This window comes from Myotis lucifugus, unplaced genomic scaffold (assembly GCF_000147115.1).
Source record: "Myotis lucifugus unplaced genomic scaffold, Myoluc2.0 scaffold_13, whole genome shotgun sequence".
Classification (NCBI taxonomy): domain Eukaryota; kingdom Metazoa; phylum Chordata; class Mammalia; order Chiroptera; family Vespertilionidae; genus Myotis; species Myotis lucifugus.
The window spans coordinates 4,824,887-4,844,234 of record NW_005871061.1 but is presented as its reverse complement, the minus strand read 5'-3'; the positions used below and the strand labels follow the sequence as shown (position 1 = coordinate 4,844,234).

The following is a 19,348-nucleotide window of genomic DNA, read 5'->3' as shown; positions in this document are numbered from 1 at the left end:
CATCATTGAAGGACTAGAATGGGTAGGATGTGGCACCAGGGAGGAACAGGGGTGGGAGACAAAAATGTTTCTAAGATTGTTATTTAAGTTAATTAGCTTTGATGGTTAGTATTGTCTACTCCAGTAAGAAGTTGAAAAGTGAAAGAAAGGAGGAATAAGGAAACTTTTTTTTAATTCTCACTCGAGGATATTTTCCCACTGATCTTTAGGGAGAGTGGAAGAGAGAGGGAAAGACAGAGAGAAATATTAATGTGAGAGAAACACATCGATTGGTTGCCTCCTGCACGAGCCCTGACCAGGGCCCAGGTTGGGGAGGGGCCTGCAACGGAGGTACGTGCCCTTGACCAAAATCGAACCCAGGACCCTTTGGTCTGCAGGCCAACACTCTATCCACTGAGCCAAACCTGCTAGGGCAGGAAACATTTTTGAAGGTGAGAGTATATATGTGGAGAAGTACATTGTCCCTCATAAATCTTATATTTGAAATTGCACTGTTGTAAATACATTTCTCTATAACTCTGAGGATTTTCAGTAAGGGAACAAAAGCATGTACATTTCCCAAGTTTATTACAATCCATATAAACCAGTTATTGTCATTTGAAGGGGGAAAAACGTGTGTCTATAAAGCTCAAAATCTTTTTTGTGTAATATTATTCAGTGGTCATCTCTGCTGGTCTGGTATTATCAATCAAACCCTCAACATATTTCTTTTTTTAACTTTTATTTTTAAAATTGCTTTAATTAATGTCTAATGTTGATTTTTTATTCTTGTTAATCATCACTAGAGGATATTTTTTTCATTGATTTTTAGAGAGAGTAGACGGGAGGGAAGGATGGGAGAGAGAGAGAGAAACATTGATGTGAGACACATGGATTGGTTGCCTCCTGCACACTTTCTGACCAAACCAGGGATCAAACCTGCAACTCAGGTGTGTGCCCTTGAAAGAAAAGAACCCACAACCCTTCAGTGTGTGGGCCGATACCCTAACCACTGAGATACCTGGCCAGGGCAACATATTTCCTTAATTTAATCCACTGTGTTGCATTTTGTGGTCCAAGGAACAGAATAACACTAGGAGACAAACGATGACTCCATAGTACTATTTATTTGCTTTCCTTTTTATAAAAAAAACTTTATAATATGATGGAAAATTTTACTCACTACAACTTTAATAGCAACTTTCTGGAAATTGCTTTTCTAAAGAATTTCTATATCTTGGTCCTTGAATTTAAAAGCACACCTTTGTGCCGACCCGAGTGGCTCAGTGGTTGGGTGTCAACCTATGAACCAGGAGATCATGCTTTGATTCCCAGTCAGGGTACATGTCTGGGATGCAGGCTCCATCCCCAATGTGGGGTGTGCAGGATACAGCCAATCAATGATTCTCTCTCATCATTAATGTTTCTATCTCTCCCTCTCCCTTTCTCTCTGAAATGAATAAAAATATTGTAAAAAAAACGAAAAACACACCTTCTTAACTAGAGGCATATTAACTAACATATAACTAATGTAGAATAATATCAATATTTATAAAATTTATATTATAATTTGAAACATGAGAAATGTCACAAAAAAAGACCAATTCTGAAATTATATCATTTCAGGACTATTCTTAATTTTTATTGCCCTTTATCGGAATTTTTCCTAAATTTTATTCCTTTAACATGTAGATCAATTTCAGAAAGATTTTGAGAGGAAGCATATCAAGTATATGTTTAAATAAAATGATCTGTCAGTTTTACAATGGTGATTTTTAATTCTTACATTTAAGGACACTTTTCATGAATATAACTGATAAACATATCTTTATCCAAAATAATCTGTAACAACTCTAATAAAATCTGATTGAGTTTATATCAGCTTTCATTGTTAAATCTAAACTAGAGGCCCGGTGCACAAAAATTTGTGCATTGGCACTGGTGGGTGGGTGGGGGGGGGTGTCCCTCAGCCCCACTTGTGCCCTCTCACAGTCTGGGACCCCTCAGGAGATAACCACCTGCTGGCTTAGGCCCGCTCCCCAGGTGGCAGATGGCAGGCCGATTCCTAGGTGCCTGCCCCGCGTCCCCGGGTCGCGCATAGGGCAGGGCCGATCAGGGGGTTGGGGCGCCGCCCCAGGTCCCGCACAGGGTAGGGCTGATCAGGGGGTTGGGATGCCACCCCCGGTCCCACACAGGGCAGGGCCAATCAGGGTGTTGGGGTGCTGCCCCCGGTCCTGCACAGGGCAGGGCTGATCCAGGGGTTGGGGTGCCGCCCCCAGTCATGCACAGGGCAGGGCCTATCCGGGGGTTGGGGCGCCGCCCCAGGTTGCGCACTCAGCAGGGCTGATCCAGGGGTTGGGGCCCCGCCCTGGGTCGCACACAGGATGCCCGGGTGGGCCGGCGGATCGCTGCTGCCCCGCCCAGCCACCCCGGGTCCGGTAGCACACGGGACCCCCCCCCCCCACCCAGGATCGCAGATAGCAGGCCCAGATGGCGGCAGGGCAAGTGGGATGGTGTTGTCCCGCCCTGCCTGCAGTATGCAAATTAGCCAATATCTTTGTTGGTTAATTTGCATATCGTGCTGATTAGCCAATGGGAGACATAGCGAAGGTACAGTCAATTACCATGTTTGTCTATTATTAGATAGGATACTTGTTTATCTATATCTATGTCTATGTCTATATCATATCATACACACTTTTAGCAACTGCTATTGATGAAGGTACCCTAGAGAGCACAGCTTTTGAGTTAGATTTTATAAAGTTCTACTCCTTGCTCTATCACTTATCAGTTCTGTAATGTTGAACTAGTAATTAAAACTTTCAAGTTTTTGTTTCCTCATCTATAAAATGGAAATGATAGTGACAATAAGATAAAATGAATTACCATGTTCAAAGTATGTACTGACAGGCTTGGCACATAGTAATTACTCGGTTGTTGCTATACCGCTATCTTTATTATAGTAATTAGTAGTAGCAGTGATAATAATTGATGTACTACTCTAAATATTATAGCCATTGCCCTTGCCTTTTTAGAAGGGAATGATCATAATCATAAGGGTACCTATAGTTCCTCTAGTCTCAGCTAAATATGTAGTATATTCAGTTCTATTTGTTTCTTGTGTCTGGGCTTTTGATAAATCTTTTCATATTTTTCTCTTACAATATAACCAACTTCTTTCTCACAATCCATTCCAAAAGCAAAATCTCTCTGTTGTATTTTGATTATTTCTGCTTTTATGTATTCTCCCTGCCAGTTTATTCAAAGGACTGTTACCAGAAAGCCTCTTCCTATCTCACTGTTTGGGCCGCAGCAATCCCCATTCTCAAGTTATTTTCACTAGTTCTTTTTCTTTCCCTATGAAATTCTGACTCAGAGTTCTCAACTCAAAAATTCTTAAGCACATTCTGCCTGCTTGCATCCCCCTTTCATTTTCTCCTAGTTTTCATTTCAGTGTGCCCAGGCATATTTTCTCTGGAGCCGTTTTTATTCCCCTCTCTGTGTATGATTTCATGCTGCATCTCATGCCTGGAAATCTCACCTGCCCAGTTCTCTAAGACAACTGACTATCATTTGTCATATCACTGTTCAGAATCTATTTCCTTTTATTTTCTTCCGAGTATTTTGCTACTAAAGCCTTAGGAGAAAATACTTTTGAATTTAGTCTGCAGGGAAAACAAACAAAAAAACAAAAAACAAAAAACATGGTAAAAGGTCAAGCCAGTTCCCATTTATTTATAGTTAAATACATTTCCTTGGTATTTGAGTCTAATTTATCTTGTTTGCTTAATCCACATTTCAGTCTTGTCTGAATCTCATTCTGTCACTTTTAGTACTGTGTATAGCATATACTATATATATATATTATATATATATATATATTATATATATATATAATATATATATATATATATAATATATATATATTCACAGTCCACCAGCAAAAATAAAAAGAGATCAATACTATATAGTTCATTTTATTCCATGATGGACTAATGATCATCTTCACAAACAAAACCAAAAACAGTATTTTTTAAAAACTGAAGGGCTATAGATAAGATGAAACTAATTTAGTTAATGGTTGAATTGTATAACTAATATGTAAAGAAAATTGCATGATGACTAATCTCTTATTTCTATGTTTTTGAATTATTAGAACCTGAGTTCTTATATTGATAGAGTAAGGATCTTTCCTGTCTGGTATAGCAAATACTAGACATTTATTTCAATTCAGTCCTGAAGGCATAGGCCTCAAATTAACTGGCAAAGAAAAAAAAATTACATGGAAGTAAAAGGAAAACTGAAGTAAAAATGTGAGATCCATGGAAAAATGTATTTTATAATTGCCTTTATCCCTTATAAAGCTAAACTTCTAAAGTTGTGTGGGTCTTGGAAGATGCAAACCTGTGGTGTAAACTTAGCCTATTTTCCTAGAGCTCTGCAATGCAAAGATATTGGGGAAAACACATAATTTTTACATTAAAACAGATCTATATTATGGAGTAGGATGCAAAATCCACATGAATTTTTAAAATAAAACAGATGACTTCAAAGAAACTTCAAACTAGCAGTAGATCCCTAGGGGCATGTGTTCAATCTTCTCTTCCATTAGGAATACTTGGGTGGGAAAATTTATGAAGCGTTGTTCAAAGAATTATAGAGTGGTTTTGTTTTGGTTTGATTTCACTTGTTTATTTATCTATTCAGTAATTATTTCAGGAAGAGGGGAAGCGAGCAGGCCGGGTGAGGGAGGAGAATGCCTAACTTTCTTCTAGATATTCTCATAGCCCTTATGAAGTTCAAAATAAAACACTACAATGTAATTTATTACCAGTGTAATTAATAAAATAATCTTGCTCTGGTCATTTTATCCTAGGTTAAATTATAAATCTGCAGGTCCTCTCATTCATGTTTGGCATACCAATGAGTCTTAGAGAGGAAAAAAAAACTGGTTGCTATAGAGACCCTGATGCCTTTAAATATTTAAAATATTTTTTATAAACCACAATTACCTTTTCCCCAATGATTACTTTTTAATATTATATATACGTCAGTGTATATAATTATATATGATAGATGTATAGATATATCTTGCATAAAGTATTGCTAGTTTACTAGACATATTTTGTAAATCCTTTTTTGTCCTCCCACCCCTCATGGCTATCACTTTAACTTTCAGCTTTGAACATTTTTATGGTTTGATTTAAAACCTCTAGTGTTTTATAGGTCAGCTCCAGGGATTAAACCAAAGGGGTTACTAAAGTTTAATTAAAACTATTCTACTCAACAGGGGAAAATTATATTAATATATTTGAAGGCACTATTAATCCTAAGGTTTTGCATAAATCCAAAATGGGTTTCACTTCAGTTAAATTAGTGCCATCCTACAAAATAAGAGCTGGTTAAATTTCTTATGAACAGTGTTAATTTCTTTTGAATCAAATCAATCTATAAAACAATTTAATGACCAACTATATCTTTTGATATCTGCCATCTTTTCATGTCATAATAAGTAACTCTGATTACCTGTTTATCCACTCTGATTTATTCATAGGATTAATAATGATAAAAGTTCAGGTTATAGGAAATATTGTAGAGGAAAAAATATATGAAATAAAGAAAAAGAAAAAAGTAATATAATAGCAGGGCAAAAAAGTTGGGGGAGTGAAAAAACCCATACCAACTTTTTCTGAAACTCCAGAGCTTGCAGAAACTTTAGAAGTCACAGAGTCCTTGCAAAAAGGGACCAAGATGGCAGTTAGTCCAAGTTCATCATTTGACAGTTGAAGATACTGAGGCGCAGAATAATGAAGGAATCATAGTACTGGGTGGAGAGTCAATGAAAGTTTGCAGACCTTGTCTAGAGTTCTTTTATTAAATACAGTTCAGCTCCATGTTTGCTTCCTTTGTGGTCTACAATATACAACAAATAATTTATGCTTACATATTGGGAAACATAGAAAGTTAATGCTGACCAAATGAAAGGCTTACTGAAATGTTAATGCTACTTCCTCAATGTAGTGGTCCACAACCTCTCTCCCCATTTTGACAAAATTATCCTCTCCTTTCTTTCTGTCACAGCAGTATGTTAGCCTTATTTGTAACATAGCACATAGTATACTTGCATTTTTATTTCATTGTTTGCTTCTCTATGTACCTCATAGATTGAGTTCCTCAATGACAAGGAATATGCCCCATGTGTCCCTACAGTCTCAGTGCTAGTGCAGCATGTCAGGGAGAAGTAAATGCTCAATAAATGTTTATTAAGTTGAATCATTGCATATCCTTTTAGTACAGCAGGCATATTTGAAAATAAAACATTGCGAGAAGTTCACACATAGAGAATAGCAACCTGAAAATTACTAGTACTGTTTGCTGTAAATACAACAGGAAAACAAGATAATTCAGAATAAAGAGGACACCAGGACTTACCTGTATTTCCTGGTCCATATTTTACTTCATTCAAGGAGAAAGTTAAAAATGGAAACAATCAAGGTAATGTGGAGATACCTAAACTTATGAAGGCCACCAAACCATAAAGGTTTATGATGAACAGTAAGGATTAAAAGTCTCATAGGAATGAATGGCAGCCGACTGTCTCAATGTAATATCTGCCTAACAGCTGAAACTTCTGTTATTCTAATTTCTGAAAAAACTAATTTCACATTGTCCACTGTTAGTTTTATTTAAAAATCTTTGAGTTATGGAATAAAATCCTACTGTTTCTAGAGCATTTAATGTACAGTGACTCACAGGACCTAATATATGAGAAAGTATTAAACTGTTGGATTTCCTAGCAGATTTAAACTTTGAGTTTTAGTTGAACTTTTTGGAAGCACATAATATACTGCTGTAACAAAATATCAGTAGACTTGACCTTACTTAAATGTTAGTAATCTGCCCTGGCCGATGTGGCTCAGGTGGTTGGGTGTCGTCCCATGTACTGAAAGGTGGTAGGTTTGATTCTAGGTCAGATGACTGGGTTGCAGGCTCAATCCCTAGTAGGAAGCATGCAGGAGGCTGCTGATTGATGTTTCTCTCTCACATCAATGTTTCTATCTTTCTAAAAATCAATTAAAAATCTTTTTAAAAAATGTTCACCATCTGAGTTAAACTGAGTATACATCATTACATCATTTTAATAAAAAAATAAATTGTTTAGTTTCCTTTAGACTTTTTCATACATACTGTTTAAAATAATTTAGAATGTAATTCACTCACTAAGAAATATTAATCATATCAACACCATAAATATCTTATAAAATTAAAGGAATATTAAGTTTTAGGGAATCAAAGTCATACATTTTCCAGTTTGTTATACTTCTTTCTTCCTTACCCTCACCAAATCAACCCTAATTTTTTTTAACACAGTGCATTTTTTAAAATAGTAAAAAGAGTAAGAAGTCTAGAACATGTATAGAAAATGTCTTTTCAAACTGAAAAGTCAAAAGGACTTGGGAAAGAAAGTCATGTTTTCTTGGTGATTAGTAATCTAGTTATTACCAACCAGTGTTTTCAATTCATAATGTAAACACTATAATTCATTTTCATTTCTAGAAGAAAGTGTTGAAAACACGAATACCTTCAGTTAGCAGTGAAAGGAAGCAGAGACCATGGCCATTTGGATTTAAGAAAAATGTTTTAACATAAATAAACATTTTGTTACAGTATAAAGAACTTTTTTTCCTTCTGAACCATTTAAAAATCAGTTGCTGACATGATAGTCCATCACTCCTCTATACTTTAGTGTATTTTTCCTACAAAGACATTTTCCTATACAACCACAATATAACCATCCAAATTAGGAACATAGCACTGATAAATTACTGCTATCTGATTACTACCATTTTGATTTAACAATTGTCCCCAAAATGATTGAATCCAATGTCAAGGTTTATGTTTAGTTTTCGTATCACTTTAGTTTCTCTGAGTCTGGAAATATCACAGAAGTTGTGTTGTGTTATTCTCATTATATCCTATCTGATGGCACATAATTTTAGTTTGTTCTGTTGCTTTGCTCGCTAGATTAAGGTGGAATTTGCCAGTCTCCTTCACTCTAGAGTTAATCCATTTTCTCTTTATAATGAAATAAATTAAACAGCTCCATTAAGATATAATTGAATCAACAAATTTTATAGACTTCTATAGGCATTTGTCAGAGTACCTGAGCTTTTGCATCCCAGGATTTTTTCTGCTAGACATTTATATGCGTAGCTTATCTGTCTCACACCATTGCCTTGCCTGTCTCAGCTTAGGCTTCTGCAGTTTTCCAAACTGAAATGCCACCCCCTTCCCTCAGCCCTTTTGAGCCCTAAGTATCTTTAAAATTAAATTTATTGAAGTGACATTGACTTATAAGATTATATGTTTCAAGTGTATAGTTCTCTAATACTTCATCTGCATATTGCTTTGTGTGTTGATCACCCAAAGTCAAGTCTCCTTCCATCACCATATATTTGACCCCCTTTACTCTCTTCTGTCTGCCCCCACCCACATCCACCTTCGTCTCCACCATACTGTTGTCTGTGTATATGGTTTTTTTTCCTGTTTGTTTTTTTGGTTTGTTTGTTTGTTGCTTTCTGTTTTAAATCTCACATATGTATGAAATCATATGGTTCTTGTTTTTCTTCTGTCTGGCTTATTTTACTTAGCATGATATTCTCAGGATATATTCATGTTGTTGTAAATGGCAGTATTTCATCTTTTCTTATGGCTGAGTAGTATTACTTTATATATAAGTACCACATCTTCTTTATTCAGTCATCCATTGAAGGATTGTTTGCATGTGTTTTCCGCCATGAATAATGCTGCAGTGAATATAGTAGTATGTATATCTTTATGAATAAATGTTTTCAAAATTTGGGGGTAGATACCTAAAAGAGTGTTTGCTGGGTCATATGGTAGGTCTATTCTAAAATTTTTTAGGAACCTCCATAGTGTTTTCTGTAGTGTCTGTATTAATTTACATTCCCACCAGCAGTTATGAGGGTTCCTTTTTTGCCCAAATCTCTCCAACACTTGCTATTTCTTGTCTTTTTGATGATAGCCATTCTTACAGGTGTGAGGTGGTATCTCATTCTGGTTTTAATTTGAATTTCTCTTAAGCTAGTGAAGTTGAGCATCCTTTCATATATAAAAATACATATGTCCTTAAGTATCTTTTTGAAGTCCCAGCTTAAATCCTACCCCTCCATAATGACTTCCCAACTGTTTGGGCTTTACATGGTCTCTCACTTCCTTCATCTTCCACGGTACTTACTTGAACATTTTAGTTTGGTACTTGATCCTTCACTCGCTTGCATTATACTCTAAGGCTTTCCATGTTTATGGCTGCATCCTGCCATGATGCTTTCTGAAATAATGTATAATGTGATTTGTCTCCTTTTTAGGGCAAAGTCTAACACAGGACGTGGAGAGTAAATTTAGCTCAGTGAATGCTTATTGAACATCAGCCTCATTCTTGTCAGTGTCTTTATTAAACCCCACAGTGGGCACTTAAATGAACTAACATACATTTGCAGATATTTAATTTCAACATCTTGAACATTAAGCAACTAATAGAAAACCAGATGTTCAAAAAGCATTATTTAAAACTAATCTATGGTGTTAGAAATCATTATAATGGCTACTCATGGGGTGGGTTGGTTACTGGGAGGATTATGGGGTACCTGGCAGGTTCCGTTCTTGATGTGGATCCTGGTTTATGGGTGTTTAGTTTGTCGGTCACCTAAGTGCAGAATGTATGTATGGTTCAACAAAGCATTTTTAAAAGCCAGTTATTAAAATTTTTAAAATATGTAATGTCTGAAGAAAAGTGAGAAAGGTGCTGCATTTTAATTCAAAAGGTCTTCATGTGTTAACAGGTGCTTAGTTATGATGATCACATTCATTGTATAAATATTCGCTGTTAGAGTTGATCTGATGTTATTGTAAATAATTATTATTTTTTAGCAAGTTGTATGTCACTTAAGGATTTTGTCTGTGACTTTTAGAGAATAGATGGGAGCATTCTAGTATTTAAAAAAATGAGAAAAGAAAAAAACACACCTCCAAGCACGTTATATACCATGTAAACACTCAGGGTGATCTTTCCATAGTTATCGTCAACATTGTGCTGTCTTGTATAGCATTGAATCCCAACATGTTCTGAGCACATCTGGAGTTAAAATTTTCACCAAGAGCCTGTCACTGCTGTCATTGTTATCACTGTGGCTTTGCTTCAATGTCAGGAAATAGGATATGTGAGAATATTGTTCAGTTTTATCTCATTGTGAATTCAAGCTCATTAGTTGAAAAGTGAATATTCATACATCAAATGCTATAATTTGATTGTCTCCTGAAGTTGTTATAATTTGATTGACTCCTAAAGTAAAACAGGGACATATTTGATACAAAAGGTTAACTGACTGATGTTGAGTGGCAATGTCAAGGTGGAGAGGGGCAAGGGAAGAGGGAAGAGCAACAGAAATGAAGAAAGAATCAGCTGTCTGCTGCGACAGCAGTCATAAGAGGTGGCTCATGCTCTGAGGGGAGATTCCCTTGTACCCTAGAGAAAAATGGGTGGAATCTGGCAATCACCTTGGTTACCCTTGCTGCGGTTTTCATCACTACCAGTTCTTTTGCTGGAGTCATCAATAAGGATCAGCAAGGGCTAGGATACAGGGTTAGGGTTTTCAGGAGATTGTAAGAACGGTATCACAGCAACCTAAGCCATCGCTTCCACTCTCCACTTTTTACACATTTCTAATGTGGCTTGAACACAAGGACCAAGTCATAGAGGGTTACACTGCTTGAATTTAACTGGGTTCTCTTTCCAGAATTTGGATCCTGCAAGGCAATGAGGTAAATTAGTAAATAGCATGCATAATACTGACTTGTGTCAGTTTCATATGACTCAAACTGCTTAATGGTATTTTCATGTAAAACAGTCAGACTGGAACTGGTATTTTTATTAGAAGATTTATTAAAATAATAAGGTGAAAAGACACTGAGTCCTATTGGAAGCTAATAGCTCCATGGCAAAGGATTCTGGTATAGTCCTATCTGAAAGAAACACATGCTGGAAATAATATGTCCAAAGATGAGAATCATAACATATACATTCTAGTTTCATCTTTGTTACTACCTGCTTGTTGGATCATAGTTTGGCTATCTAAACTCCCAGTCCCTGTGTCTCATTTTCTACAGTAGCATTTCTCATTTTCTACAAACCATATAATAAATAATGGTTTATTATTCAAGCTAACATGATATTAATTCCAGATGATTTTGGCCCTGTTGTTTTTGTTTGTTCAGTCTCATTTTTTAAAAATTTTTTTTATTTTTTACAGAGAGGAAGGGAGAGGGATAGAGAGTTAGCAACATCGATGAGAGAGAAACATCGATCAGCTGCCTCCTGCACACTCCCTACTGGGGATGTGCCCGCAACCAAGGTACATGCCCTTGACCGGAATCGAACCTGGGACCCTTGAGTCTGCAGACTGACACTCTATCCACTGAGCAAAACCGGTTAGGGCTTCAGTCTCATTTTTAAAATGAATGTCAAAGTTTACTTGATGAATCACAAAGCTCTCTGAAAGAATGTATGGTGTTATTAATTTTGTTTCCTTTACATGTTCTTTTACTTTTTCCATCTTGTGGTCTTCTAGAAGTAAGACTCTAAAAACATGATCACAGAGGCTCATCTGATTTTGAGTGACATTTGTAAGCTTTGATGGAGGAATCAGTGTTCCACATTCAAGAGCTGATTGTAAAAGTTCCAGTATCTTATTTTGCTAGGTTATTATTGTCCTTAGTATGTATAAAAATGAAGAAAAAGCATGTAGTTTATAATAGAATATTCTAAGTAATTAATAGCCAACGATTGGGGAAAATAAAAAAGCATAATTTTTAAATATTATAATAACTAATAAAAATGATAATAAAGCATTTTTCATGTGCATGTTGAAGAAATGGACTTGGCTTGCATTTGTAGCAGAAAACCAAAGGCTAATGTTTATGCTAGCTATTGCTTATTCACTTAATTATGCATTTCGCTAATACCTGATAGTGATAATTATAACCATTACCATTTATAAAGTGCTTAGTAATTGCCAGGCACTGTTCTAAGCATGATTTTATGGAACAGGAGACTGAGTCTCAGAAACAGTAAATGAAGTCCTCAGGTTACACAGTTTATAAGAGCTATGCTTTTGACTACTTCTCTATCCCCTTTGTTTTTCACTGTAGCAACATAGAGAGTAATATTAAAAGCAGAGTTGAAAAAGCTATAAAACATGAAAATTGTATTCATAAATTTAAGAAAAACTTAGAAAGCAATATAAACTTTAGTAAATTCTGTATTTTAATGGGAACATTAATTATTATAATTAGAAACACCCAGTGACACCATATAAATACAAACACTTACTGGTTTACCCTAAACTACAGTAAACCACTAAATGTATGAAAATGGTATTGTTAGAATTAAGGGTTTTACTCAATTGATGTTTACTTCTACATGTCCACAAAAAATAGTAACAAACCCTGTGATGATGACCAAAGAATAAATATCTCCATTTCCCACCCTTCTTGAAGGGTATATGGTCATCAACTAAAAACAAGTTTATTTAACTCTAATAGGATACGGACTTGCAGTCCCTGAGTTGTATATTTGTATCCCTTTTTTAATAATATGTCACTTTTCTTCAGTAACCTATTCCATGGAAGTGTGGGTATGCTTCCAACTAACTTGTGCAGTTACTAGTATTCATGTATCTTTTACTCTTAGAAACCACCCTGACTAGGTGTTATTCAAAGGAAAATGAGTTATTTCAAACATTTCTATGAATGCCTCAGTTTATATCCCAGCTTACTTAGAAACTCAATAGAAATGATTCTTAACACTTAAATGGGCAAATGGCACATGGACAGAACATTATCAGAAGGAAAGCATACCAAAAATGTTCAACCTCATCAGTAATGGAAGGAATGCACATCTATAATAATAAAAGCATAATATGCTAATTAGACCAGACAGCTGAATGACCTTCCAGACGTCCTTCTGGATGACCTTCCAGATAAAGCTGGGGCTGTGAGGGCCAAGACAAGCCGCCACTGCTGTGAGAGCCGAACCCCTTGCACAAATTTCGTGCATCGGGCCTCTAGTAAAATAATAAGATACAACTTTTCAGCTATTGAATTGGCAGAGGTTAAAAACAAACTATATCATATATTCAGTGCTGGTTAAGGTGGTGCATGGGAGATACTTAGGTATTAATGGTCCAAGTTCATGATGACTACAACTTTTTGGAAAGCAAAATGTATCAAGAACCTCAAACGTTTTGCAAACCTTTGATTTGTCTCAAAAAGATGATCAGAAATGGGCACTAAGTTTTATACACAAGAATTTCATTGTGATATTTATAACATTGAATAGTTAGAAATAGTCTAAATAGGAATTAAAGGAAGTCATAAAATGAGTTATAATATACTTAACACTAATATTTGCTGTCAGTAATATTCTTTTTTTTCTGTGTAGTATATACAGTTGATTCTTGTCATTTGCAGTGCTTATGTTCTATCAAGTCACTGTGAACACTGAACTAGCAAATACTGAATCATTGTTTCTTGTCGAAGTATAGGGTTATGTTCCTGTGCGTCTCTGGTCTCAATATTTTCATCAACCAGTCAAAACATAGCCTTGTTTTATGTCTGTTTCTGTTTAAAGACACCCTGTTTAATATACATGGTTGATTCATTAACATTGAACTCACAGCCAGCAGCAGTATGACTCATTCCTGAATGAAGTCTATTTAACACACATCTTCTCTCTGGGAGGCACATCACACCCTTCTTACTCATAGAAACGCTAGACAGCACTTCATTATTATACTTGAGGGTCATTTTAAAAAACAAGATCACTCAAAAATGCACCCAAATAAGAAAAACATGGCACTAAATAGATCACAAAAGGCTAGCTGTTTATGTGAGCTAAAACAAGAAGTCAGAGTGTCACCTTGTTTGACCTCAGCTGGCAGCATTTGCCTGGAGCAACTCACATTTTTCACTACTATGCACATGTGTGTGTGTGAATGACCACAGAATTGCTGTGAGATTTTACCAGGGTTACAGGGAAAATTCAGCAAGTTGACAAATTCACAAATATGGAATCTTGTAATGAAGATCCACTGTGTATTTATATTTATAAATATAATTTAATTTAAGACATGACTCATCATGCAGTTCATTTATTTACTCACCTCCTGAACAAGTAATTATTGAGGACTTATCGTATGTCTCGAACCATTCTATACACTTGGACTATAGTAGTGACTAAAACAAAGTTCTCATTTTCACGGGAGGATTCAGTTGTGTTATAAAGAAAAAATAAAGCAAGATAAGAAAATAGAGGATGATGGAGGGTGCTGTATTACATATAGTGATTACGGAGGCCTCTTTATGGAGGTTTTTGGTCAAAAATTTGATTGAATGCCTGGCCGGCATGGCTCAGTGGTTGAGAGTCGATCTATGAACCAGGAGGTCATGGTTCGATTCCCGGTCAGGGCACATGCCCGGGTTTTAGAGTCGATCCCCAGTGTGGGGCCTGCAGGGGGAAGCCAATCAATGATTCTCTCTTACCATTGATGTTTCTATCTCTCTCTCCCTCTCCCTTCCTCTCTGAAATCAACAACAACAAATTATATATATATTTTTAAATTAATTAAACTGAAGTAACAAGCCATGTTTGTATCTCAGTAAAGGACATTTCAAGCAATGGAAACAGTGAATGCAGAAGACCCTGAGTCTTCTACCTACATAATGTATTTGAGGGAACCAGTGGTCTAGACCCGTGCTCGGCAAACTGCGGCTCGCGACCACATGCGGCTTTTTGGCCCCTTGAGTGTGGCTCTTCCTAAGCCTTAGGAGTACCCTTATTAAGTTAATAACAATGTACCTACCTATATAGTTTAAGTTTTAAAAATTTGGCTCTCAAAAGAAATTTCAATCTTTGTACTGTTGATATTTGGCTCTGTTCACTAATGAGTTTGCCGACCACTGGTAGACCAAAGTGAATGAGGGAGAGTGTGAAAGGAAAAGAGGTTGGAGATGTAGCTAGGGACAAGAGCATGTATGAAGGGTCTGGAATGGTCATTGGCTTATTCAGATTTTGATGGGAAACCATGGGCAGGTTGAGATTATGAGGGTTATGAGATCTGACTTATATTTAAAAGAATCATTCAAGCTGCCATGTGGAGAAATGGATTGCAATAGGGCAAGAGTAGAGGAAGATCAGGAGATTATTGAAGTTGATCAAGTGAGGAAAGATGTTAGGGTAAATTAGGGTGATAGTAGTGGAGGTTATGAGAAGTACATTTACTATTTCTTTAAAGATAAAGCTGGGTGCATTTACTGAGAAATAGGATAAGAAGTGTGACAATTTGACTTCTTCAACAAATACTCCAAAGGTTGTAATCAGAGCAACTGAAAAAAAGATGGATTAGTCATCAATTGAGGTAGGGCATACCATAGACAGTGGTTCTCAACCTTCTGGCCCTTTAAATACAGTTCCTCATGTTGTGACCCAACCATAAAATTATTTTCGTTGCTACTTCATAACTGTAATGTTGCTACTGTTATGAATCATAATGTAAATATCTGATATGCAGGATGGTCTTAGGCGACCCCTGTGAAAGGGTCGTTCGACCGCCAAAGGGGTCGCAACCCACAGGTTGAGAACCGCTGCCATAGAAGGACCAGGTTTAGGAGTTGGGAATATCAGGAGTTCAGTTTTGTACATAAGTTTTACATGTTTATTATATGTAAAAATGGGGGTGTCAAACAAGCAGATGGATATGAGAGTTTGGAAGTTCAGGGGAGATTTGGGAGCTAGAGACAGACATTTGAAAGTAATCAGCACATGGATAGTATTTAAATCCATGTGCGTGGATAAGAGCACCCCAAGAAAGTGAAAGTACTAGTATATAGGGAATGGAAGAGGCTGAAATACTGAAAATCCTAGGACTAAGGATCCAAGTAACCACTAGGCTATTTTTCAGTGAATTAGAATAACACCCATCTGAGAGAGCATAAAGAGCCCTGGGCCCTTCATAGAAGAAGAATTGAATTTGATTGGAACTGTAAAGAATAATGTTAACTACAACTTTTAGATATGCTCTATTAAACCAATGCACTAGATGTTCTGTTCTGCACATAGTATATCATTTATATTATCTATGAATAAATATCTATATTATCTATGAAGGAGCCTTTGTTTTAAGGAAAAAATACACATAAATACAGAAAATCATGCACACATACACAGATATATATATATCTGAAAGTTAATACTTTCTATGAACTTTTAATGGCCATAAAATCTGTATATCTTTATTTTTGGAGGTTAACACACATGAAATAGTATGTGGTATACTGGGATTGAGAGGATTTGTAAGTGTGCAAAGATTTGTCACCTACAAATAAATTTTAATAAATGATTATTTATTTTGTAAATCTTCTGTTCCAATATCTTCTAATCAGAAGTAGTATTTAAATCCATGTGAGTGGATAAGAGCACCAAGAAAGTGAAAGTATATAGGGAATGAAAGAGCATATTGAAATTCTTAAGAAAAATGCATTGAGGAAAACAGACACCATTTTTGTGGCTTTTAGACTCTACCACCATGTGCCCCTCACTATATATGTAAATATAGTCACTATGCTATTAGGTCTCCAGAACTTATTTATTTTATAACTGAAAGTTTGTATCCTTTTATCAGTGTCTCTCCTTTTTCTTTATCTTCCAGACTCTGATATTCTACAACCTTACTATGAGTTTAACTTTTTTAGAGTCCACATTTAAATAAGATCATGCAGTATTTGTCTTTCTGTGTCTGGTTTATTTCACTTACCATGTCCTCTAGATTTGTCCATGTTGCAAATCACAGGATTTACTTATCTTTTAAGGATGAATAATATTCTGTTTTATATGTATTTTTTTCTTTTTTTAATTTTTATTTATTAATTTTAGATAGAGATAGGGAGGGGAAGAGAGAGAGAGAGAGAGAGAGAGAGAGAGAGAGAGAGACAGACAGACAGACATCGGTTTCTTTTTCCATGTATTTATGCATTCATTCCTTGATTCTTATATGTGCCCTGACCAGGGATTGAACCCACAGCCTTGGCATATTAGGACAACGCTCTAACCAGTTGAGCTACCCAGCTAGGGCTATATAATTTTCTTTATCCACTAATCTATCAATAGACACTTAGATTCTTTCCATATCTTGTTACTGTGAATAATAAGGTAATGAAAATGGGGATGCAGATATCTCTATGAGGTGATTTCATTTTCTTCAGATGAATACCCAGAAGTGGGATTGCTGGCTTATATGGTAATTCTATTTTTAATTTTTTAAAGAATGTACATGCTGTTTTCCATAGTGGTTGTTCCAATTTACATTTCTACCAATAGTGTAAAAAGGTTCCCTTTTTCCATGTCCTTGGCAATACTTGCTATATTTTAATTTTTTATATTAGCATCTCAACAGGTGTAAGTTGGTATCTAATTGTGATTTGGTTTGTATTTCCTGATGATTAGTGATGTTAAGCACTTTTTCCTATACCAGTTGGCATTGCTTGTCTTCTTTGGAGGAGTGTCTGCTTGGGTCCTTGCCTCATTTTTAGTTGGATTGTTTGGGGTTTGTTGGGTTTTTTTTGCTATTGAATTGTATGTGTTATTTATATATTTCTGATGTTAACCCCTTATCCAATGTTTCATTGGCAAAAACTTTCCCCTATTTCATAATTTGCCTCTCTTGTGCAGAAGCTTTTAAGTTTGATATAGTCCTACTTGTTTATTTTTACTTTTGTTGCCTGTGCTTTTGGTGTCAAATCTAAAATATCATTGCCAAGTCCAATGTCAGAAAGCTTTTCCCCTGTGTTTTCTTCTAAGAGTTTTATGGTTTTAACTCCTCACTGTAATTTTAATATTAAAAGCCCTTTCAACATTCAAAATACCTACTTGTAACCAGCAGCTTTTCATAAAGGAAAGAATGATGAGTATGTTTGTATTTTGACTATATTTGTATGCATGAAATACTCTGATGGGAATTAAAATAGGTAATTTCTGGAAATGGATGCAGTTTCAACTTAGGCACAGATCATGTCGACAGTCAGCAAGGGTTTTGTGGTACTGATTGGTGTAACATCTAAAGCCTGACACCATTGCCATGTGGCAGAGAGCAGCACATTTTTGCACTGTTGCATTATTAACAATGAAGCTAGACAAGTGTTCTGGAAAACAGTGAGCCAAATGCATGCCCAGCTATTTGCTTTCTTTGAGAAATACTGTTTACCAAAAATAAACCCAGAAAAGTGAGATTTAAGTATGTGACTAGTAGACTCCATCTGGATATAGATACCAACGAATCTTGAATTACAGTTGGTCCATCACCAGAAATATTATATGGTTTATATTGTCCTCTCCTAGAGAGGATTAGATGGAAAGCGATCACTAACATTTAAATGTTTGTGTCTTTATGACTGTTTAACAAAAGTGCCAATGTAGGTTACAGAATGTTCCACATTGCCATAGTAAATAAATAGACTTGGAACTAACACCCAGGCAGAAATATATTTCTTATCCTTGAAAATTAAAAAAAAAAAGATTCACAAACACAATTTGAACTCTTTCATGATGTAGTCATATGTTATTTTATAATAACATCAAGTATTTCATGACCTGGATCTCTTTTTAGTAGCTGAGAAGCCATAGCAGTGAGACTGGAAAGGAAAAGGAGAAATTTTGGAAAAATTAAGGACTTAAATATTCATTGGATTCGGGGTGTGATGTGGGTGGTGGATGAGGAGACCACAATGGGTGAAAGACTGCGAAAACAGAAGGAATGTAAGTATGCAGATACTGCATCTAAACAATGTAATTACTGGGACCTGTTTTTGAAAACACACATGATTCCCTGAAAGGTTTCTCTTCTAGCATTAGCAGTGTCATACCATTAACACTCCAAAGTAAATAAAAGTTCTAGAAAAAACTGGAATCTCAGATTTAATATCATCAGTTAAGTTTGGAAGGAAATATAAAGAAATGTTTATTCTGCCTGATCAAATTTCAAAAGAAATGTATAGCAGGGTCAAACATTTAGCATATTTGTATTTTATGTCCTATCTGCATTTCTTTATTCAAAACTAATTATTTATCTAAGATTTACTGTCATTTAAAGTAGTTAGCACATAAAAATATGTGTTGAGCCTTAATGTGATGTTAAAGGCTTGTGATGTTCAAATATTTTGCAAAATATAATTTAATTTCCTATGGCTATTAATCACAGCAGAATCGTATCTCTCTAAACAGTCTTCTGCAAAGTAAATC

General features: G+C 35.7%; 1 protein-coding gene across 3 annotated transcripts in view; it reads left to right on the top strand.

Annotated features, from left to right (window-relative positions):
* DIAPH2 (diaphanous related formin 2) overlaps window positions 1–19,348 on the top strand; it is a 906,095-nt gene that overhangs the window by 475,176 nt on the left and 411,571 nt on the right. The gene's annotated exons all lie outside the window — the stretch shown is intronic.